This window comes from Python bivittatus, unplaced genomic scaffold (genome assembly GCF_059951505.1).
Source record: "Python bivittatus isolate LINGU-HERP-01145 unplaced genomic scaffold, Pbiv_v1 ctg000080_np1212, whole genome shotgun sequence".
Lineage (NCBI taxonomy): Eukaryota > Metazoa > Chordata > Lepidosauria > Squamata > Pythonidae > Python > Python bivittatus.
Genome location: NW_028277035.1, coordinates 65458602 through 65482820, shown reverse-complemented (window position 1 = coordinate 65482820; position 24219 = coordinate 65458602). Strand labels below are relative to the sequence as shown.

The window sequence follows — 24219 nt, the reverse complement described above, 5'->3', positions numbered from 1 at the left end:
TTGTGGCAGCTGGAAAACAACACCCGGCTTGAGCTGGCTTTCAGGTGTTTCAACTTATGCCAAGCCAGCTGTATGTGAGGCAGAGGAAGAAGCTGTACTATACACAAGCATCCATTAATTCTGCAAGGAGGTGTGGCTTTCTGGATTCCTGATCAATAAACTAAAAACTAAAGGGCATGCTTTCTGTCTCTTGCAACTTATATATAAGCATGGGGGGGGGCACAGAATCATGCCCACTGGTGCTGACACATGTGCCCACACACTAGCTTTATCAGCAGCTCTATGTTTGATATTTGTGCAAAAATGCTGTGCCTGTGTAGAATTCTTCCTACCAAAGGGGATTCCAATAAGCAAGAACCCAATGTCTATATATCTAGTTTTTTCTTACTAATATTAAACATGCAGCCACCAAAGTGGTAGTGAAAAATAGGCACATCAGCATGAAAAGTGTACAGGTAGTCCTTGGGTTACGACCACTCATTCAGTGACTGTTCAAAGTTACAGAGGCACTAAATGAGGCAGACTTACAACCAGTCCTCAGAATTCCAGCCATCGCAGCGTCCCCACAGTCACGTGATCACAATCCAGGCGCCTGGCTCGTGATTACATCACACCAAGCCGTGGTCATGTGATTTCGATTTCCGATGTTACCTGCTGGCTTCCCACAAGCAAAGTCAATGGGGAAGCCAGCAGGAGGCCGCAAGTTGCTCCCACTGGTTTTTCACCCACCTGCACCTGCCCATGGCACCCCCCCACTCCCCGTGGCACCCAGGCACCTGCCTGCAGCACCCTCCTGGCCTGCTTGTCTGGAACTCCTGCCTCTTCCTGCTTAATGAGTCGCATGGTCCTGGAGTTATGACAGCAACTGGGACTGTGGGATTGCTGTCGCTAAGCAATGCAGTCATGTGACATCATGCTGTACAACTGCATTGCTTAACAACAGAAATTCCAGTCCCAATTGCTGTTGTAAATTGAGGACTACCTGTATAATTAAATCATGCAATTCTGTTCTCCTAGACAACTGGGGGTACATCTGAAGACTCCTGTAGATGCCTGCTGTGCTTGTTTTCCTAGGAAGAGCATTTATAGCAATGGAGCAACAGAGTTTATGAGTGCCTAGTTGTAGCAATTCCTCTATTCAAAACCAACTGAAACCTTTTGAAAGAGCTGAAATAATATGTATTATTTCTATGAAGTACTAACTAAAGATTTTCCTTGCTTGTCTTCAGGACTAAATTTGTATTTGCTAGCCATCATGAGTGATAGATTACTGCAAGTGATTGGCAAGTCAGAACCACTTCTGCAAGTGGTAACGGAATTAACAGGGACTTCTTGTTGTTATTAAGGAGATACTGCCATGGAATTAGAAAGGTTTAGCTATTTTCAAGGAAGTATAATAAATGTATATGGAACAATGGTGTGCAGTTGAGGAAACACGTCGTTTAAAGAAATCTCTCTTTAAAAAACAAAATCCCACTCATTTCCTGTCTGCAAATCCTCCCTGATTCCCTCCAGTTGCTCTCTAGGGTAGGAAAAAGGTTCCAAAACAGTTTTAAGGTGGTCTGTACAAGTAGCAGTTGTAATATCACTAGCCTGGACCTTACTGAAATGGAGAGTGCCCAGATATCCAAATCACTGGGGAAAAAAATACAAGTTATTTGTGTGGTTTGGGAGGAGGAATATCATCAAGAAAATTTGCTGGGGATCTGCGTCATGTATTGCACAAGACAGCAAGATATCCCAGCACCAGATAAAATGCCAGTGTTCATTCTCCCTCTGCAATTCTACTTTTACAAAAAGTATTTATGGGGTTATGTGCCTGAACTTCAATATTGGGAGTTTATGAAAGACCGTTCATGGTCTCATGATCTCTCTCCCTATAATATTTTGCCTATTCTTCAGTCCCTTTTAATTCATCCTGTTCATGAAGGGTGGGGGTGGGGGGGAATTAAAGGGAAGTATATAATTCAGGAAAGGCAACTAATCTAATGTCTCTCCCACACCTTTTTTTTTTTTTTTTTGGTGCCTGCAGATTTCTTGGCAAATTTTTCAGAAGTGGTTTGCCCTTGCCTTCTTCCAAGGGCTGAGAGAGAGTGACTGGCCCAAGGTCACCCAGCTGGCTCTGTGCCTCAGCCGGGACTAGAACTCAGGGTCTCCCAGTTTCTAGCCTGGTGCTTTAACCACTACACCAAACTGGCTCTCTTCTCCCGCCTAAGTTTTAAAAACAAGCCCTGCACATTCTTAGAATTGCATGGGGACTCTCTTCCCTCTAGTAGTTTCTTGAGAGTTATAACTTGACCGTGCAATTGTCAGGTGACCATGTAAGGCTGATCAGACGATGGTTCTGGGATGAAGAAGCTGGAAGATCCCCATGCTGCTACCAGGGAACCCGTGCCGGAGCTTTTTAAGAGTTGACGACAGGTAAGACCCCCTCCTTTTCACCTACCTCTGAACATTTTTCTAGAAATAATTTTATTCTCTGCAAAAGAGACAGAACAAGTAATGGAATCACACAAATGCTACAGGCGGAATTTCTCCTGGCTTTATGTGGGACTATGCATTATGGCTTCTTCTTTGTGTTTTGTTTTTTGTCCTAATCGAGCAGCGTTCCTAGGAGACAGACAAGTAGGATGCCTCCCCTTTACAGAGGGCAGTTCCTTATCTGAAAGCCTAGCCAATATAAGTCTGCTTTTAAGACACAAACAGAGAATAGGGGTCTTGAAATTTCCCATCTGGACTTCATGTCTGAATATGACACTGAGCAGGTAGAAATCAGCTACATACAAACTGCCTTTCTGTAGTGAGACATGCAATATTTCCATTTTAGTTATAGCAGTTCTTTCTAAATTTGCATCTATACGTTTCACTGCATATACCAATTTAATCCCATCTGTAATCTTTTCTGTGATAATGCTTTACTTTTCTCCTCCCATGGCTTCTAGCATGTCATTTTCACTTGTGATAACAGATAATACAGAGACGAGAAAGGGTGAGTAAAAATCAAAGCTCTGCTTTTAACAGATTAAAGTTTAAATTGTATAAAAGGCGTAGATTTTAAGGATAGTTTCTGTTAAAAAAAACAGAAGAAAGAAAAATATAGGTAAGGTGGTGCTTGTACCAAGGCGTGTCCCTCTTGGTGATGTGTTTCTATTTCCTCTCCTGACCTCCATGCCCAATTCTAGGCATCATCTAGCCTGGCAGAATGAATGACTGACTTCCCTGGTATGAACTTTAAATATTCAGAATGCTTGTCTTAGGCTCAGCAGCTTTTGCCAAGGGAGTCAGCAATTCCATTGCATAAGTTCCATAAATTATTTTCATTCATTTCAGCTGCCTGGGCAGGCAGGAATGGCTAGTACGTCTTTGTTCATTCCACCTGTCTCAGCAGGAAGGGATAGCCAGAATGTCTGGCTAGGAGGACAGAGGACCAAAGGATTTGAAGAGAAGTGAAAGGAGGAGAGGGAATGTGTCAGCCTGTGCCAGGTTCTTGCTGAACTTATTGTATTGAGCTAGTTAACCTTTGCTTTCCTCGCTTCATGTCTTTCCATGGTTTCTAGCATCTAGCTGCTGCCAGCAGGAGCCTGTCACAGAAAAATAAGTATTCAGAAGCAGATCAAATCTTACGTTTTAGGGAAGGTGAAGAATAAATAAAGAAGCAGAGAGGAGGGAAAGCTGTGAAGCAGAAACAGGATCAGAATGTTCCATTAAGAGCCTGGTGCCTTGTGGGCATTTAGAACTCAGCGGGTGGGGCAGATGGAAGGCCTGCTCTTTAATATTCTGGGCCGGGAGGTCTTCTCTCTTGTCCTACCCAGGTGCCAGCTGTTGCCATACAAATGGGCTTGTTCTGCAACTAACCAGGGGCCTTCTGGTGGGAGCATAGCTAATACCAGTGCTAGTCTAGAATGTCTCCCTGATTGTGAGCAACACAGCACTCAGGGCCACCATTAATTCTCCTGATGTTTCTATTCCTGTGGTTCGTAAAGCTCCCCCGTTCCCCTTTCCAGCATGGGTTTGGTAGAAATAAAGATGTAATTTTAGACTCTCATCTAGGTAGTCTTGCAAGGGAATTTCTCTATGCACATTTTAAATGACAATGTGTGTTCATTTCCTTATTCCAGAAGGTAGTTAGCCTGCATTTGAGGCCTCATTTGCTCATTTGTGCTGGAAGTGATAGTCAAAAGTCCTATCCTGGCCATGTCACTGCAGAGAATAATCACTGCTTACCCCAAGGACCTTTTCCTAGCGCTCCTGCTGCAATCTCACGCTTTTTATTCCTTGTTTTTCCCTTTTCACCACTGTGACTGCATTACCCATGAAGAAAAATACATTCTTTGACCATGCAAGTGAATACAGCAAACACTTGTGTCTGGGGACCAACACCTCAGGCACATCCATTTTCCCCTTAGAGCCAGGCACCTCCCGATCAACCATGCTTTATGCTTTCTTTCCTGGGGTCCCCACTCCCTTTTAAATTCATAGGTTTTTCTGTGGTTTTCATTCATTGTTGGTATTATTGTATTTTAGCAATTTTACTATAAACAGTTTTGAGATGTGATCGCACGGCATGGGGTTGTTGTTGTAGGGAAAAACAGGAGAAGGGAACACTACGTACACCACCTTGAAAGGTGCTATATAAATCTGGTAGGTGGATAGAGAATTTATAATCCACTGAATTTTCCACCACAGTTGCCAATGGAATACCAATTAGCTTAATAATTTGGGGCACAGCTGCATGCCAACCCCTGGGGGTGGATTCTCAAACACTAAGTTGAGAGATTTAATCCCAAACACTGCATGCTCTTCATCTCTATTAGGCAGCACACTGAAACTGCATGCTTGATTGAGAATATATTCATCTGGACTGAAAGCTCCTTTATTGATATGTTTCAGTTGATCCCAGTTACAGCTTATTTCACTTTTTCATTTAGTTCCCAGCATTCTTCCATCCAGCAACTTACTGTATGTAGGAAGACATGCTTTGCTCCAGCAGTAGAATTAAATCACAACACTTTCGCATCAGAAATGCCTTGGAAAACCTTGCTGTCACTTGTCAGTGAAAAGCAACCTTTTTTAAAAATTAAAAACAAATTCTGTAGAAAGTTGACCTCTTCTGAACAGATATTCTTTCATAACAAGGCCATATTGCTCATGTATTTCATTCTTGCACATAAAATAGCTATCCACTTGCTTGCCTTCACTGGATGCTTCTGTCTCCCCAAGGAAAGCAGTGAGCAATTGCATTTGTCACATGGGTTTTTTAATTTTATTTTTAATACTTTTATTATTCACTGTAAGTAAAAAGCACATTAAAAAGAAAAAGAAGGAACAAAATGTGTGTGTGTGTGTGTGTGTGTATATATATAATGCATATAATGATAAAGAGAAAAAAGGGGGAAATCTTTCTCCTTCTCTTTTTTAATAAAGCATTGTAACAATTATAAAGCAGCTCAATTTTTTTGGTCATATGTACATTGAAAATATGTATGTCATTTGTCATATGTAGATTGACAAAATCAAGAAAGAAATGCTTGGGTAGCTGAAACTGTGCATTATAGATTTCTTTCCAAAATATGGGACAGAGCATCCAGTTATGACCCAATAATCTTGTGCTAGTGTAACATGTTTGTGTATTCTCTTCAACACATTTTACCTTGAAATAATATTTGAGATAGCCCCGCATTTCCCAACTTTATGTCCTCCAGATGTTTTGGACTTCAACCACTGTAATCGCCAGCCAGTATACTTATTCTAGTTGGGACAGTTGTTGAAGTCCAATGTATCTGGAAAGCACTAGGCTAAGGCAGAATAAAGCTAGGATGCTCATAATTATTTCACAGAAGGAATACTAACACTGTGATGTCCTAGCTTTGCTGTCCAAAATTGGAGCCTCAAAATAATGGATGGTGCCTAATTTGTTCTCATTGTTCTCCATTATTGTCATTTCTCAAAACACCTTTAAACAATTGATTTTTAAATCTACATTTCCATGTTTGACCTCTTGCTTTATGTTCAGTTCAGTTTCCCTGGTAAAAAGGAGTTCTAAGAACCATGGCAAATTCCTATCTACTCCCCCACAGCATGTGGCAAATAGAATCCAAAACTTTGAAGGGGCTACTGAGGTCAGCCTGAATCTCTTACATGAACCCAAAACAAGCATCCCCAAAGGATGACTGTCTAGCCTCTGGTGGTGCCCATTCAGTGATATGGAGTCCACCACTTCTCTGGGTAATTGGTTCCATTGACAAACAGCTCTTAACATTTAAATATTTATTGAGATTCTGTTTTCCCCTGTGCCTTAATGTCATTGTCATGCTGTTTATTTGTTCCACCACCTTTGCCAGAGGCCAAAAATATGGAGTAGGGAAATGGAACATTACAGCATCTCAAGAGATTTTGTATCCTTATCATTTTATTAGCTCTAAGTGCTCCCAATTTCCCATCTATCTGTTAATAGGAAAAAATAAAATAATTCAAGCACTGAGTCCCTGAGCATACAGATAATTTAGGTAATTTACTCTGTATGATTTTATGACACTTAGAATATGCTGCTTTGCTGCTTACAAACCAGTCTGGACATTGACAACAGAGTAATAAAAATCACTCTGAACTTTATTAAAACATCATTTTTCTTTAACTTCCAAGGACAATGAAATAATTTAATTACATGTCAACACAATGGCAATGCATAATAAACTGAAACTGATCTCTATGGTTAGGAATATATATTGAAGCATTTTGAACATTCAGCTCTTATTCTTACCTTTTCCTTTTCAGAAAAAGATTCATCTCTCTGTCCCTGAGGCCCTAGGACCGAACCTTTAATTACTTAGATCATTCAATAACTTGACAGTCAATAAAGAGCTTAACTAGATGCAGTTGGGCTACTTGAGACCCACCTCAAAAAATACAGAATGCAAAGAGACATTTTAGCAAAGGAAATAACCATAAAACAACAATTTGTCAGCTCAAAAGGGGCTTAATGGGATTTCTCTAGCATGGATTCAGGCAATTTTAACAGAATAATACTTAAGACTAAGGTAAAATATAGTTGGTATATGTTCAATTGTCTCATATGATAATTCCTAGATTTACACAGCCTGAATAACCTTTAAGTCCCGATGTTGCTGACCTATAGTCACGGTATCCTTCATCATACCCTCTGGTGATATGGACTGCTGAAAGCTATAATTCAACAACATTTGGAAGGGCACAGATTGCCAATCTTGCCACTGACAGTACTGATTGCGAACTATGGAAGTCGTAATCTAATTTATTGAAAGTGCTGAAAAAGAGATAGGGAAGGTTTGTTTATACAAAAGGCTGTGGGGGGTGGGGGGAAGGAAGGGAAGAAAGAGATATGTGAGGTTATTATGGTTGATCTGTGCCTTTTCTAATGCTTGTCTCCATGTGAAATTGATACTGTTCCTGCTGGTTCTTGTAGTCATCACAAGTTGAAACCTTCAAATGCTGCATGCTCAGATTGTTGTATTTTTTAATGGCTTTTCCTAAGAGAAGTAAGAGTTAGCATTTTGGATGCACAAAACTAGTTTAAAAGGCTTGCTAACTAGTTAACTAGCCTTGTTAAAAAAAGAAAAGAAAATGAGCCGTTATCTTGTCACCCCTCATTCCACAACAGCACAGAAATGTTTGGATAGTGTTTGGGTATTTTAATGATAAAAATGGGATCAAAGATTTGCATGGATAGGCAGCTACTCTGAGTCAGTTGAATAAATACAAAGCTATGGTGAAGGCAGACAAAGAAGCTAGTGAGACTTCACTTGAGTACTGTAGGTAGAGTTCAAATAAAGAACAGGGATAGACAAATCAATAATTATTGCCATTGATACCTACTATCTTATCACAATTAAAATGCCTGCAGGACATTGCTAAAGATTCCATAATGTCTTCAAAGTAACGTGAGAGAAATTAACCAACTAACCAGTCTTAATTATACCCTGCCAATTATACCCTACCTAAGGTCTTGGCTGGTATAAGGTTTTCAAGGGTTCAAGTGGTGGGCTTGCCCCATGAGCTTTTAAGATAAAGATAATGAAAGTTTAACTAGGAGGGATATGTGGATTTGTTTTGTTCTACTGCCCACTGTGACATGTAGCCTTTGAATCCAGTATTTATCAAAAATAATAATATAAATAAATATTTGCCTGAGTGAACAAAAGTAGATGAGGATTGCATTTACTTCTTTACAAACTATGAAGAGGCTGAGGAATATCTTCCAACTCAGTTGGAAGCTCAGCACTCTTAGAACAGTGCTGGATTCTTTGCAGAGAGATTTGTACCATTCTTGACACTTTCTGGAAAGAAAGGAAGAAACTTGCTAGCCCATCCTTCACAGGTTTTTTGGTTTTTTTTAAAGGAAGAACTTGGGGACAGAATTACTCTGGGGGCAAAATCCAAAATCAAATCCCAGAGGAGTTGGTAGCAGGGTTTAACTTTTCCTTCTTCCTAGATGTATTCTTCTCGTGGAAGAAAATATGTGGAAAAAATGACGAAAAAATATAAGAGAGTTAAGGTGGATGACAACATTAGCTAGAACTCCCATAAAGGTCTGTAAATAAGGCCAGGTAATGTTGAAAGCTTTCTCTGGAAGTTTCCTAGGAAAGAGAATTGAGGAAAACAACCTTCTCCTTCTGCTGGGAGCTCCCATGCCCAGTTCAAAGTGTTGATATTAGTGTACAGAGCCCTAAATGATGCTGGAACCAAATACTTAGAGTCTTGTCCAGAACTAAGTGACTGATGTGTTGCAATCAGCTGCAGATGTCTTGGGTATGATCTCAGCCATGGGAAGAGGACTCCGATTATGGAATCTCCTCCCAAAGGAAGTATAAATGGCTCCATATTGACAATTTAAACCACAATTAAAATCTATCTGATCACTGGAGTCCCTGTGAGAGAATACTGTCCTAGGAATAAAATGCACTTTGAATTGACATCCATTGCATTATTACTATTGATTGGCATATGCACATTTCTTTTAGGTTTTTTTTTTTTAAAACAGTAATTAATGGTTGTATATTGATAATGCATTCTACTTCTTGTACCATTCTGGGCTGCTGCTGCTACTTCTTCTATAATTGGGGATCACTATTACATCAGACAGAGAGAATCCTTGGGTCATTTTTGATTCATAGTTCCCTTTTAACTTGATAAGAGATAGCCCACAAAGGAGATGTTCTAATGCAGAATTGTATACAGATCCTCCTTATTCATCTTGATCCACTGCAAAACCTGATCATATAAATAGTCTGTTATTAGAAAACAGTCAATAGTAGCATGTCCAGGGTAATTTGGAATCATAAGTGTAGACTGCACTATGCCTCTGAATAATAATTACTGAGAAAGAGGGAAGGTGCTATTACATTCATCTCCTATTTGGGGATTCACTGGGAACAAAAATCAAGATTAGATGAGCTTTGGGTCTGATTCAGCATAGCATTTTAGAATATTATTGTCATCTCCCTCCTAAGCTAGGTGTCTCAACTTTTAGTGAACCTGTGCCTTAATATTTGTGAACCTAGTCATGCAGTTAGATTATTTTAAACTCTGGACTTTATGATGCCTTTTAAGGGTCTTCATATGAACAGTAAGTATTGCTTCCCTTCAAATTGTCCTAAGTGAACTCCATTGCATGTTTAGGGGGTGCTGTGACAGCCAGTACCAGTTTCTGCCTGTCTATGGAGGCTTTTTGCTGATGCTTCTTACCTGACTCTCTCCCAGAGAACACACCATTGTGATATAGGGTTGAGGTTCATCCTAGCTACACCATGCATGTATACCAATACAGCTTTTGGAAAGCAAATTTTTTGAATAAACAAATTGAATGATTTTTATATAAACAGCATGCCATGCTTTTAGAAAGAAATCCCAGAAACTATTAGTTACCTGAATCTTCATTACCCACAGAGATGTTATTTAGGATTGGTCTTTCATACATTATTTTACTGATTGCAGTTCGATCCTACCTTTCCGCCAGGAATTCAAGATGGCACACCTGATACTTTTCACCCCGTTTTATCCCCCAAACAATCATGTGAGTAGGTTAGAATGGGAGATATTGAATGGTTCCAAGTCACCAATGGCTGGCTTCACAGAACACACTAAATCATTGCTAAGGTCATCTAGCATGTTCTGCCCAAATAGACCATGGCTTAATGTGATGGCCTAGTTCACACAATATACTAAGTCAATGGCTTGGTTCCTATATCATGCTGAATTTAAACTACCTATTCCCATTTAAGCATGTTCTAACATATTTTCTGGATCTGGCCAGGGAACTTCATGGCTGAGTGAGAATCTGAATGTAGGTCTTCCCATTCCCACTGACCTACATATCAGCACAAAGTAGTATTCTGGCTGCTGTGAAGCATTGTGAAATCCCCATTGAGATTTTATGTGAATGCTCCAGTCACCTTCATTCACACTCAAGTTATGAACATATGACCACAGAGGAATAGGTACTAATCACATATTCAATAGAGTAAGGAGCCTCTTCAAGATGAAATTATGCAGATGCACATATTAACTAATGAGTTTTTACATTATTCCACAAGGCTCCTCTGGGAATGATAACCAGCAAAGCATTGGAAAATTCTGCAAGTCACTTCATGCTGAGCATTCAATAATCTGAGATCCAAACTGCTGCAGTTACAAAGAGCAGAATCAATGAGTGTTTCTCACTTTACAGACTATCATATGATATCAGTTTGTACTCAGCAATAGGACATGCCAAAATATGCCAAGGGCAGAGGCATCCACAGGGAGCAGGAGTCAAATGATGAAAGCAACATCACAGCATCAAGACATAAGATCTTCCCCCTTTGTATGTGTGCTGTGATGTCACAAGCATGCTTGAAAGTGTCAGCTCTTCAATGTAGCCCCAGTCAGGAAACAGGCACCACAAGAAATATTCAAACTCTACTTTATTGATACAGGGTACTTTATTTATAACAAAATGTTAAAAGCCTGACAGCATTTCTCTTTCCCTCCCACAGAATCACAATGGGGCTATCTTGAGTTTCTTTTTCACACCTTCCTGTTTTCATGGGCTAAATTCATGTTGTCCTAATGCCTGCTGTATATCTTCTTGAAGGTTATCTCTGTACTCCTCTACAGAAAGGGGCAGAGCTTGTGTGCACAAAAATAAATTTTGAATTATAACTAATGTGTCAATATTCTGGAGGGGCGCAACAAGCTTTGACTCAACCCAAGCAAGACTGAGTAGCTTTGGGCATTTGGATTTTCTGTCTTTGGTTCTGGATGGGATGGCACTGATTCAGACAGACCCAGTGCGCAATCTGGGGGTCCTCCTGGACTATCTCAAAGAGCATATGGCAGCCATGACTAGGAGGGACTTTGCACACCTTTGGGTTGTGCACCAGTTGCACATATTCCTGGACTGGGAGGCCCTGTTCATTGTCACTCCTGCCCTCATGACCTCCCGTCAGGACCACTGCAATGCACTGTACATGGGGCTGCCCTTGAAGAGCATTCATAAGCTTCAGCTGGTGCAGAATGTGGCAGCATGGGTAGTCAATAGTGCACGTAACACCACTACTTTGTGAGCTGCATTGGTGCAGTGTGCTTCTGAGTGCAATTCAGGGTGCTGGTTGCCACCTTTAAGGCTCTTCATGGCTTAGAACCCAGTTACCTGAGGGACTGTCTCTCCCCAGTTGTTTCTTGCTATCCAATCCAGTCTGGCAGGATGGGTATGCTCTGGGTCCCATCGGCTAAGGAATGCCAGTTGGCACAACCCAGGAGGCATGCCTTTTCTGCTGTAGTGCCTGCCCCATGGAATATTCCCTCTGGAGATTAGGATGGTCTTTCATAAGGCCCTAAAGTCTGGGCCTGGGGCCCCAAGTGTGTGAAGGGTCTGTCTCCTGGCTGAGTTAGCGGCTGTAGCTTTTGCTACCTTCCTCAGTTGCTATGTATTTTAATTTTTGTATTTTTGGTTGCAATTGTTTTTAATTTTATGTAAATGTTGTCTGCTGCCCAGAGTCAGTTGTTGAGATAGGCAGCTATACAAATGGATTAAATAAATAAATAAATTTCCTAACCAATTGTGAATTAAAACCACACCTTATTAAATACTGCTGCAAAGCAAGATTCCCTGAAGTACCTTAAAATGAATTCTACTGAAACATTTTATGAGGACTCTGCAAAAATTGTGAACGTTGTATATGAAATAGCCTTCTAACTGCAGGTTGGGGGGGGGACCTCACATCACTGGAGAAACCTTCATGAAGCCTTATATCCTGAGTGCTGCCAAAATTTCGTTTGAACTGGGAAGTGAGAAAAACATTCCAAACATTTCCTTGTTCAATTCTACATCAAGCTCTGAACTGATGATTTGGCTTCCACTTTGGGGGAAAAAATACATTGTCCTCTTATTTTGCTATTAGTTTTGCCTAATCAAGGAAATAGTACTCAAGGACTTGTCTGTGCAAGAGAATGTGGAAGGAGAAATGCTGCTTATTAAGATTTGAAAACTACCACTAAAATTGATGCTACCTTTGAAGTTGTATCATAATTCTTCTAAACAAATGAATTGAATTGGAAGAAATTGGTTGGCGTTTCAGCAATGCTGCAAATTCATAATCAGGATTTTTATAAAAATAAAGAAAAATAACCAGAAATACTTTCTGTTTACAGGAGACATTGGGTAATCTTCTGTAAGCATTGGCTTCCCAAATTCTGCAATATATGAGAGGTCCCCAGCCTAGCTATTATGGGAGCTAATTATGTGAAAATCAGTGTATTAAACTCCTGGTTATTTTCCTAATTTGGTGAAAATGTGTGAGCCAATCATTCTTCTGTTCCACACTGACGTTTGATAGTTGTCAAAGGGGAAAATATGCTTGATCAGTTTATGAGTGGAGGGCATAATTTGTTCTATATTTGGAATGTCATGAAAAAGACCAAGTAATTGAAGCTTTCAAAAATGATAGCTTTCAGCTAAGGTTGGCATACGTGGCTAATATATTTGAAGTTCTGAACACAGTGAACTTGAAGATCCAAGGGACACCATCATTGTTCATTATGATAGAATGCAAGCATTTATAGCAAAGCCCTGTTCTGAATTGCTTTTAAAAATCTCTAAACATCTCTTTATCTTCTTGACAAAACCGAAGTACAGCAACCATAGAAGTATAGAAATAATAAGGATTATTACATAGGAGATGAATAGAAACTCTAAAAGCCAGTAGAAGCATACATTGATTACCTCTAAGTTACTGTAGGTTTTCATGAAGGTCTAATGCTTGAATGAAGTGTGAATGAAGAATGAAATGAAATTGAGTTCTATATTCATCTGCGCTGCTCGGTGGTACCCAATAAATAGATAACAAAACGTTTATCTCATTGAATCAGAACTGGTCAGAATATTTTCCTAGGTTGGAGATATGGCAGGGGACCAGAAGTCGTCTAGATTTTTTCAAGCCAAGTCTCCTGTCCTACTCCTCCCACAGATTCTGAGGCTGAAACTCCCCATATAAGACAAACATAGAAAAATCAGATGAAATCTATGTCCCCTGGGATGCCATCCCAAAAGCCATAGGATCGCAGGCTAAGTTACTGTATGTACAGAGCAACTGAAGGACACCCTCCTTCTACATAAACCTGCCAGTTGCCATGATGGTGAAGTGAAGTGAATAGTTATCAGAGATAAAAGCTTCTCAAGAGTGCATCTCATTTATAAGATAAGATTTCCTTTATCTTTTTCTGATGCCAGTGGGTTTTCTTTTCTTTTTTACTTTTAGGTACCAAGCCAAAATAACTCATTTTCTCTCCAGGCTCTGGCAATTTTGAAAGGCCCCTTTGATTCTACTTCCATTTTACATGTTTTGCTACAGTATTACTGGGCATGTTAGCCTTAGTTAACCTGGTGCACCTTCCGGGTGTCTTTGACAATAACTAGCATAATCCCCAGCTGGCATATACACACTGGCTGGGAATTATGGGGCTGCGATATCACACATCTTGGAGTTTTGCCAGAAGCTGGTTTAAACCACCCAATACATTCTGGAAAAGTGCACATATGACTTTAAGCCTGCAGCAGAGATGATTCTGTGAAGGGAGTGGGTCAGCTGTAGGCAATATGAGGACAGATGGCAATCCCCTTGGGGAAAACAAATTTAATCCAGGAGTAAATATCACACACATGAACAGCTGCATAAACCTTATGTTCTGAGGCAATGTTTTGTACTAAGATGATCCGCTCTGCCTTAAGCGTTTATTTAGGGAAAAAAAAAACATGAAAGACTTATAAGTCAGAGCAACCCCCTTTTTGTACTGTGGAAAAAAAAAAAACTCTTTTCACATCCACGTGCACAATAGCGGATCCTACTCCAGGGATAGGAAGGCAGTGACCTCCCAGAAGTTGTTGTACTCCCATTCCTATTAGGAGCCAGCATGCCACTAGAAACTGCCCAAAACATCTGAGAGTCATTCAGTATCTCCACCCTGGTAACATACCCCTTGATTCCTGATCAGTTTGTGGTGTCAACCACAGTATCAAAGGTTCAACCTTAGGGGTTGGCATCATTAATGGCAAAGAGCTGGGTACCAGCATGAAAGGTGCTGCCGAGTTCTGGCATCCCCTCACTTCTCCCATTCTTTCTTTGCCTCTTTACCAGTTCTCTGCATACAAGCAGTAACAAGTAAAATACCATGGAGCTATATTCTTCATTTGTCCTGCAAGACAGCCATAAAATAGACTGAGTATATGAGATGGGGTAAGACAGGCAGCAACTGAACCAGTGAACCCGCTCAACAAGAGGGCTGAAATCAACATGGATCAATCAGAACAGAGCAGACACTGTTGCCCCAGAACCATGTATCCCCAGAGCCTCCTCTGACCACGGTGGCTGAAAATTGATAATGTGGTTTTCTGCCATTTTGAGGCAGAAATTTTTTTTTTTAAATCTAGTCTAAAATAGGTTTGCAAAAGCCAAAAATAAAGCCTCTCAAGAGCCTGAAAAACAAAGACAAAAATCCTAGCCCTACCCGTCAGCATGACTACCTGTAGAGAATAAGGAAGATGACCTTGACAGAGATATGCAGGAATTGTTGCCTAGGCAAAAGGGGCTGAAGCATTTTTAAAATCCAGAACATCCAGATAACATCTGGAAGTGGCTCAGGCAGATGCCTCCCTAATTCATTAAAGTATACGGAAAAAGAGGAGGAGATACAGCACAATCAGACCTGCAAGATTCTGTTATTAGAGCCAATCGCAATAAAGGTAGTTTTAGCCTTCCTATGGAGTTGATTTCCTGGTGTGGTCTATGTAGTGGGGCTTGCATCACCCCACCCATTCCCCTCAAAAGTTAAGTGTGTTCCTCAGTCCTCAAGAAGCTGCCCATCACTACCATGGAAACTGAGGTAATGCTACCTGTTTTAAAAGGTAAATGGGGAATGGGATGTAATATGCAAATTGTAATCACAGATTTAAAACCCACTCAATCTTCACAGGCTGAATATTGTATTACTGGAAAAGGTCTGGTGTCTTAATTCTAAGAAAATTAATTATGGGTTAGTTAATGAAAACAAAATAACCCTGTTTCATCTAAACCTGGAGTTTGATTTGTGGCAGGGGATATAATTCAACTGTAAAAAGAAACTTTTGAGATAAATAATGTGCTAAAATTGACTTTCTCAATTAGAAAATTTGACCAACTTAAAACAGCTGCTATTTCCAATCTATTAGATGGAATATGTTTCCCTTCAGAATTACAATAGAAGAATCTTGTTCTTAATATGACATGCAAGCTGTTGTTCTTTAAGAAATATTTGGCTGTTCCTGAAGGCTGGGCCAAATCTGCAAAGAAGCACCTTTGTCTTGTATCATTCTCAGATGAAAAGTATATGGATGCACAACCTATAATATACCTGGGCCAACCAAGTGATGCTGTCAAAGTTCTGACTGAGGATCTGAAGACTGTGGGAATCTGGATGGGGACTAACAGCCTTAGCTTGACTCTAGCAAGACCAAATAGCTGGGAATTTTGGGATCACCTGGCTCCAGAGATGTTTCATCATTAGTTCTGGATGGGCTTGTACTATCTGAGATGAAAATCCTATCCTAGACTTCTGGCTTCTGCTGGAACAGCAGGTGGCAGCTGTAGTGTTGCAGTATCCCAGAAGGGGATACACAATTGGGGGTCCTATAAGACTTCCAGCTGCTGCTGCTGCTGGAAGAGCAGGTGACAACTGTGGCTGAAGTATCTTTGCCAAAATTCACCTTATACACCAGTTGCATCCATTCCTGAATTGGGGGGGGGGGTTCTACTCACACTTACACCTTTGTTACTCTCATTTGAACTATGGCTACGCACTCAACATGGTGCTGCCCTTGAAGACCACTTGAAAATTATGATCCAGAATGTGGCAGGGTGAGTAGATATTTGTGCCCCTTGGTACTCTCATGTTGCACCACTGCTGCCTGAACTGTACTGGTTACGAGTGGGCTTCCAAGTATAATTCGAGAATCTGATGGTCACCTATAAAGCTCTCCTTGGAGCAGGGCCTGGATATATGCGAGACCATTTGCCTGTGCCTGTCCAATAAGATCCAATAATGGTGGCATGCTCCAAGTCCCATCAATTAAACAGTGTCATCTGATGGGACCAATTGGCGTGCTTCCTCTGTTGCAATGGAGATTAGATCCTGCCAGCCTTTAAGAATGCCCTGAAGGCTTGGTTTTTCTGCAGATGCTGACCCATTTGTCACTGTATGTGTTGTGTGTCTGATCTCCTGCACAGCATGTTTCAGCCTGATCTAGTAGGCACCCCTTGCTTCCTCTGTACCTGTGAAATCAATGAAGAGGCGGGGAGAAAAGATGAAGATGAGGGATGAGACAAGACAGAGGGAAAAGCAACTTCACACAGTGGTTGTATTCCTATGTACTGAGCCAAGGGCATGCAACATTTTTCAGGCTGAGTAGTATTGGGGGGGGGGGGGGGGAATTGTACTCCAAAAAATAGGTGGGGTTCAACCAAAGTAGTAGTGGGGGTGAGGAAAAAAGGGGTTTTGCCTAAATGTAATGAAGCTTAAATTAATGAATAAAGTCCATTTTATGTGATTACTTCACCCATCCATGCATGTTTAATAATTTCCCCTTTCTTTCCACGTTAAAATTTCTATTGGTGGAAATTTCAGGAAGTTCTGGGACACACCCACAATTTTTTCAGTAAACATATGATGGCTGGTTTGGGTTATAGCCAGTCAAGTTGTGATTTGTTCATTAATCCACATTTAAAAGAAAAGGCAGCTTAGCATAACAGGTGAACAAATGTTTAAAAAAAGCATTTTAATCTTTATTGAAATATATATTCAACTAATAAATTATGCTGATTTATTATTATTGAAACATAATTTAATTTTCATTTAATGGAGAAAAGAGTATTCCCTGTACGTTTAATTGTTTTCCTTTTCTGTCATGCCTATGGTTATAATTAGTTGGCTGCTCTCACCGCCACCCTCAAAGTTTTCAGGGTCTGTGGATGGCCCTAAAACTTCAGGCTGTGCACCTCTAGCTTTCTCATCCCTGACATAATTTATCCCACATTTACAAATCACTGAAATGAAACATTTACATTAGAACATAAAATCAGCATTATATATTGTTTTAATGATTTGTCAGTTATTCTAAAAACCTTTCTGGCTCGAATGAAATAAATTCTTTAAATAATAGAATAAGCATTGCAGGTATCATGTCATAAAGAATGATTATGTCACAAGCTGCAACCATTTCTTCCATTTCAGAAGCCAACCAGAGCTTTGAGAGAATCATATGGTAGAGTTACAGGGAGAACTCTAAGAGTTATCAGGAAATCGTTTGTATCTGTCAGCTTCCTGAGGCAGAAAATTGAAAATAGTTTCCCTTACCTGCAGATGCTTGAATCCCAGTAAATTTAAACTTCTTCATAGAGTTATCTGTCCACAACAACCAAATCATAGAAGATTTCTTTAACTCAGAGTACTGCTATCTCATTCAGCTTAGAAAAACCAGAACAATGTGTGTCCTGTTGAATAAATTGGACAAAATACCAACTCGGACAAATCCATAGGCTATGAAATCCCGAGCTTTTCCCAGCAATCTTAATGTAATATGACTGTCCTTTTTAGAATATATACCCCGTGTCATACCAATAAACACTGCACAGAACTGCTCTTCATGTAGCAATTTCAGGGCTGACTTCAGAGCACTGAAAAACCACATATCAAGTGACACAACGTTCAGATAGGTGCACAATGTGTTTGTTGCTGATTTAGTGTGGTGAACAAAGCCGTCTAAAAAAGTTGGTTAGGGGGACCCCATAAAAGTCTTCCAGGGTGGCTGTGTTTCTTACTCGCATGATAGACTCCTTGAGGGACAATAGGAGATGTGATAGTAGAGTCTTTGAGATGTAGATGTCCTACTCCTAGTCCCTCACTCATCCCCAGGGAGATGTTAATTGTTGCCTTCCTGGTGAACTTTTGAACTGTTCTTAATTTTCTTGGGGACTGTAGAAAGGACAGCCTGGAATATGGGGGACAAGTTGTGTTTGAGGCCTTCACCTCTGCTGAAGGAAGGATCTTCCACTTTAGCATAAATGGATTCCTTCACTCCTCTCTCAAACCACCTATTTTCTCTGTCCAAAATGTAAACATTATTGTCCTCAAATGAGTGTCCTTTTTCTTTTAGATGAAGGTAAACTTCTGATTCTGGTCCCGTGTTGTTGCTCCTTCTGTGCTGGGCCATTCTCTGGTGTAAAGGTTGTTTGGCTTCCCCAGTGTAAATCTCTGAGCATTCCTCACTGCATTGAATTGCATATACTACATTGCTCTTCTTATGTTTTGGTGAAGATTGAAAACAATCTCAGCCGATGGGGCTAAGGAAATACATCACTGTTTGATATTCAAGAAATCTAAATTTGTTGATAACTGTATTATATAATCAGCTAACTTGGCATGACCTTGATACTTTCTTCCCCACCTCCATTGCTCTTATTATCAAAACCAACCTATTGTTACTACTGTAAATACTGTAAATATGGGACACGTTCCAGAAGTCATATTGCTATGTAGCTACTAAAATATATAAAGCAACTTTTCTCATACAAAGGCCACATAGAGACTTAGAGATGCATGGCTGGGCAAAATCAATAATTAAATATGACATTATTGAAATGAAAATGCAATTTACATTCAACATCAACACAACTAATTTTAAAAGTTAATATTACTGCTGCCCATCTATTTAACAGGTTCCCCCTTCCGCCTTTTGAAAAATGGCCATTTACAGGCTGCTGCTGGAAGAGTTCTAAGGGTCGTGAATTGTTCAAGGGCCTGAGACTGACTGCCTCTGATATAAAGCAGAAAGCGACCCTCTCTCTTAACTGCCGTGAAAAGCCATGGAGCCAAATGTTGCACGTGGGCCCCTCTGCCTCTTGAGAGTGAATATAATCTCCCACTTAAACTTTGTTAAGGGAAATATTTTAACAGTTCTTAAGGCTAAGGAACATTCCTGTTTAACCAAGACCTGAACTTTAAGATGCAGCCTTGTGGAAAATCTGCTTAGTGTTAATAGTGGCCAAGGTTGGTGCCAACATCTCCCATGACTGAAAGTCAGAGGAGAGTAGTGGATTTGTTGTGGGAAAAACGGCATGCAAGCAAATACATTGAAACATGGCACAGCACAGTTAGGGCAGGAGCACAACATGGGCTGGCATCCAACCACCCAGAATAGGTGGGCTCCAAAAATCCCCCGCCCTTTTTTTTTTGCATTGTTGACATGTTTAGAGGATTAAGGGGCAAAATGGGTACTTTACGCCTTGCAAATAAGGGATATATTCAGCCCTGAAAAGTCCTGAAGCTCCCTTTGAACCTTGGCATGGCTCCCCATCCAGTCTGGCAGCAGGGCTGTTGACATGCTACGCAAAACCTGATGCAGCTCTCTAACTGACAGGAGTTGTGTGTCCCTTTGTTAGGATTAAGTTGTGCTGCTTGCTCATGGGTTGAAGAAATGACTTTGCCAAAAATAATTTTGGCATTTTTTTCTAACCACTCTCATTCAGTTTGATAAACAAGAATTTCTTTCCATATTTTTCTTAAGGAGAAAATTCCAATAAAATTCTCCTGAGCAGAAATGTGTTTATATTTCCTTCATTGTGAAGTGATTGAGGAACCTAAATGTCCTGTCTTTCCCTGTCTTACCATCTCCTTAGCACTCTGCACCTCCTTGACTCCCCCTGTTTTGGTCCATTAAGCCCTAAAGGATGCTACCAAAAGGGAATGTGTCTTGTGAAACTCTTTCAAGAGAGGCAGCCACGGAGGCTGCAAAGTGATGGGGTTTTCTCTGCCGCCTTGTACAAACTCATAAGCTCGAAAGCATAATCAAAAGAAATTCTAAAGAAATTTTACAGCAACTGAAAATGAGGTTTTTATTTAAAACATCAAAGGCTTTTTTTACAGGAAGAAAAAAGTTCCAGGGAACTGCAGGATGGGTTTTGATCCAATTTTCATTGAAACTACTTCTGGAGAGAGAAAAAAGCAGACTTTCCCAAGGTTGTTTCTAGTCTTTTAGTCACAGTTCAGAGAAAGTCAGTTACATATTTGCAGCAGCCCAAATTTTAGAGATTAGTTCAGTTGTAACATAAGCTTTGGTCAACAAAGAGAAAAAAACACATTGGACTAGGGCAGGTAAATCATCCATTTACATGGCTGTAACTTAAGGTGGGGCAAGGAGGAAGAAGAGTTAAGCCACGTCAGTGAAATGTTAAAGATCTCAGGAATGAAATAGATGTAGAGAGAAAAGGGTGGGGAGAAGAAAAGAGATCAAAAGTTCAATGCCAGCAATTTGTGGAGCTCATGTAGCTCTTTACCACACATATAAAATTTGTATTATCTTCATTTAGGCTCAGCCTCTTTCACAATTTTCTTTTATTACAGATGAGGAGGGATTATGTTAGGTCAGATCAGCTGGATGGCTTTGACCTGAAAATACATTTCCACATCAACAAGATTGGAGAAAACCCCTGTGTAAACAGCATCGATGTCAGCAACCTCAGTAACAGCTATTGTAGCCAGGTTGCATTTGTCAGGGAAAGGCTGTAAACCTTTGACCTGACAAATACACCCTGGATACAATAACTCTATTCTTTCCAGGTATAGAGAGGGAATCAGAAAGAAAACATGTCACTGTTTGATTAAGCAGTGCCTGGAGGTCAGAATTCTGTAAGTCAAATGGTTCTTGAACTTGGAGCCAATGCACTTCTCATAGAGCAGAAGGACATTCATGACTCCTGGTGCCATCTGGGTGAAACAGAAACAATGGTGCTCCAATTCATTCAGGTTTTTCTCCTACACAGTGATTAATTAATTTATTTTAAAGTGTATATTTGACCAATAGGAGCTTAAGATATATAGGCTATGACCTGATCTTTCATTGATTTGGAATGTAGGAAAACTCCTGCAAAAAATGGATATAAAACGAAGGAGGGGAAATTGCCTTTCCCTGTCCCAAGGACTTCAGATTTCACCACCACTACTTAGGGATGAAGAGCATCTGGAGAATTACAGGTGCCCCCACCACTGCTAGAAAAGATCAAAGTGTAAGTTCCATAATCAAAAAACACTGCCAGTGTATTGCAAATTGTCACATATTCTACATGCTACGAGTGCTACTAGTGATGTTACCACATCTCTGAGAATAAATCATGTCAAGAAACTAGTCTGCAGCTCCCACCAATTATGTGATTTTAACAAAGGAAAAACGATGGAGCTCTGTGTGAATACTCCAGAAGTTAGATACAGCAAACAAAGGCAGAAATATGTATCTGTCCACATTTATGGAGTCTTTCTTTTTAATCTTTGTAATATTGCAGATATTGCAGTTCTTTCATTCCTGCCTCTTCCCTTTGGTACCATCTATCTCTGCAAAACTTTCCAAATACCGTAAGAGAAGGAACACTAATTAAGGAATGCAAGCAAAATGCTTTCTGTCATAGGTTCTCCTTGATAATGTTGGCATTTCCACTCATAATATATTCTTTTTTTATTCTTTTTTTAGAAGCACACCTGCAAAAGTCTTACAAATGCCTCCTATCGTGCTGGGATAAAGAAACTGGCTAAATGCCCTTCATTTTCTGAGATGAGGCCTTAAATCTCAAGCCTTGTTTCATTTTCTATGCCATTTTGAGCAGTAACATAGGAAAGTGACACCTTCTTCAGTACACTGGAAGTTCAAGTTCTTTTTGAAGAACTTTTAAATGGGATTTAAGGAGAACATTCTTTTCTAATAGATTAACATGTGTAATTGAGGCTGAACTTAAGAACAAAGATACTAAGCCTGCAGGATTTGGCAGAAGAAAGGAATTCCTTTTTTTGGAGACCAAAATCATTAACACAACATTCAACAATTGTGCTTATTATTCCATGAAGATCTAGAGTGACAATAATTACAGATGGAGCCAGAATTTCTGAATTTTTTTTCTAGCCTTCTAAATTCAAGGATTCAGGAACTTTGTCCAATTTGTTATGGAAAGATAAAACAACTCTAAACAACCACAAGTCTGCATAAAAATATTTTACAACTTTCCTGAGATATGTTTTCTTTGGAGATTGTCAGTTAGTCCAATTTTCAAGGTTTTTTTTTTTTTTTTTGGATATCTTATTATAGCAGTCATGGACAACCCACAGCTTCAAATACAGTGGTACCTCGGGATATGAACTTAATCCGTTCCGTGACTCTGGGTGTATCCCGAGTTGGTCGTAACCCGATGCAAATTTCCCCATAGGGTTCAATGTAAATCCGGTTAATCCGTTCCGCCCTCCGAATTTGGTCGCACCCCGAAGCAAATTTTCCCATAAGGTTCAATGTAATTACCGTTAATCCGTTTTGGCGTTCGCGGACCACGTGTCAGGGCGGAAAAATGACCATACCCCGAGGCGGAGTTCACACATCGAGGTAAATTTTTGCGGCTGGAGCTGGTCGTAACCCGAAAAGTTCGTAAGTAGAGGTGTTCGTATCCCAAGGTACCACTGTACCTTTTTTTTTTTTTTTTTGGCTTACTTGAGCCCATCCAGATTACAATTGCCAAAAATCAGTCGATTTCCATCATTTTCAGGAAGAAACACCAAACATTATTAAGTCAGTTCTAAAATATACTTATTACTTAAAAAAAAAATCTGAAACCCACCTCACTTAACCACTTTGCATCATTAGCCACATATATGGGCCTTGACTCCCTAAAGCTAAGAGCAGCTTCTCTAAGACTACCCACCCCATCTCATAAAACCCTATACCACTCCAGTAATAAACAACAGTTTTGCCTATGGTCTTATAGTTAACTTTTTAAAAATGCTACTTCAGAATATTGGTCTGTTTTGCACTGTGCAAGGGGACCATTTAAGCCTCGCCATTATGATAAGTTGCTACCAGTCAGGCTAAACCTCCTAGTCTATCTAGCTAGAGAGTTCTTAGCACTTCTCCCTTTTGTCCAGGTCTAGGAAAAATGGAAGAGAAGATGCTTTGTGTTTTCCTTCTCAAAGCCCAGAAACACAGAATTTAACAAACGTTGTGCCTGTTCTGAAACATAAGAATAGCTGTGAAACTGTTCAGTCTTGCACACAAGGAAGGTTTTATGATTAGTTTCTTGTTGAAGCAATGAAGCCAGATCTGTAGATATAAAAAGTTTACTGGGAAAAAGAAACTCAGGAAAACCAAAGGAAGGCAACATTGACACTGAGAGAATTCTGTGTAAAATATGTGCTGTCAATTTAGTTAAACTGGTTACTCATTAACAGCTTGGATAAGATCTTGGGGTTCAGCACATGTTCAAATTTCATTACAGAGAGGATGGTTGGAGAGAACATCTGGGCCTTCTGATTGCAAGTTGTTAGACCCTTTTTCTTTCCTCAGTTATATAAAATATGTAGGATAATTGGAAACCAGCCTCCCTGGGGAGAATGACTCTTGCTTCAGCCAGACAAAATATTCTACCTAAGAGGTAAATCAGAAATCATCTAGCACCTAAACCTTGTGGTTAAATGATAAAAGACACAGACTAACTTTACATTTAAGCCATTATATTAAAAGGATTATACAGAAAAAGCATTTTGGGAAAACAAAATATTAATTCTGTCTATTTTGGCCTTTCAGCATAGGTTTCATTTGCTATTGGAATTGGTCTCAAGGCCCCATGCTAGTAATCTGGTGAAATCAGA

The 24219-nt window shown here is 40.0% G+C and overlaps 1 long non-coding RNA gene across 1 annotated transcript; it reads left to right on the top strand.

The window, feature by feature from the left end:
• Window positions 1-1976: 1976 nt before the first annotated feature.
• LOC112540805 (uncharacterized) lies at window positions 1977-22562 on the top strand. Its single transcript, XR_003084864.2, has 3 exons — window positions 1977-2421; window positions 21456-21605; window positions 22064-22562. It is a non-coding gene; the product is annotated as an uncharacterized LOC112540805 (long non-coding RNA).
• Window positions 22563-24219: the final 1657 nt, after the last annotated feature.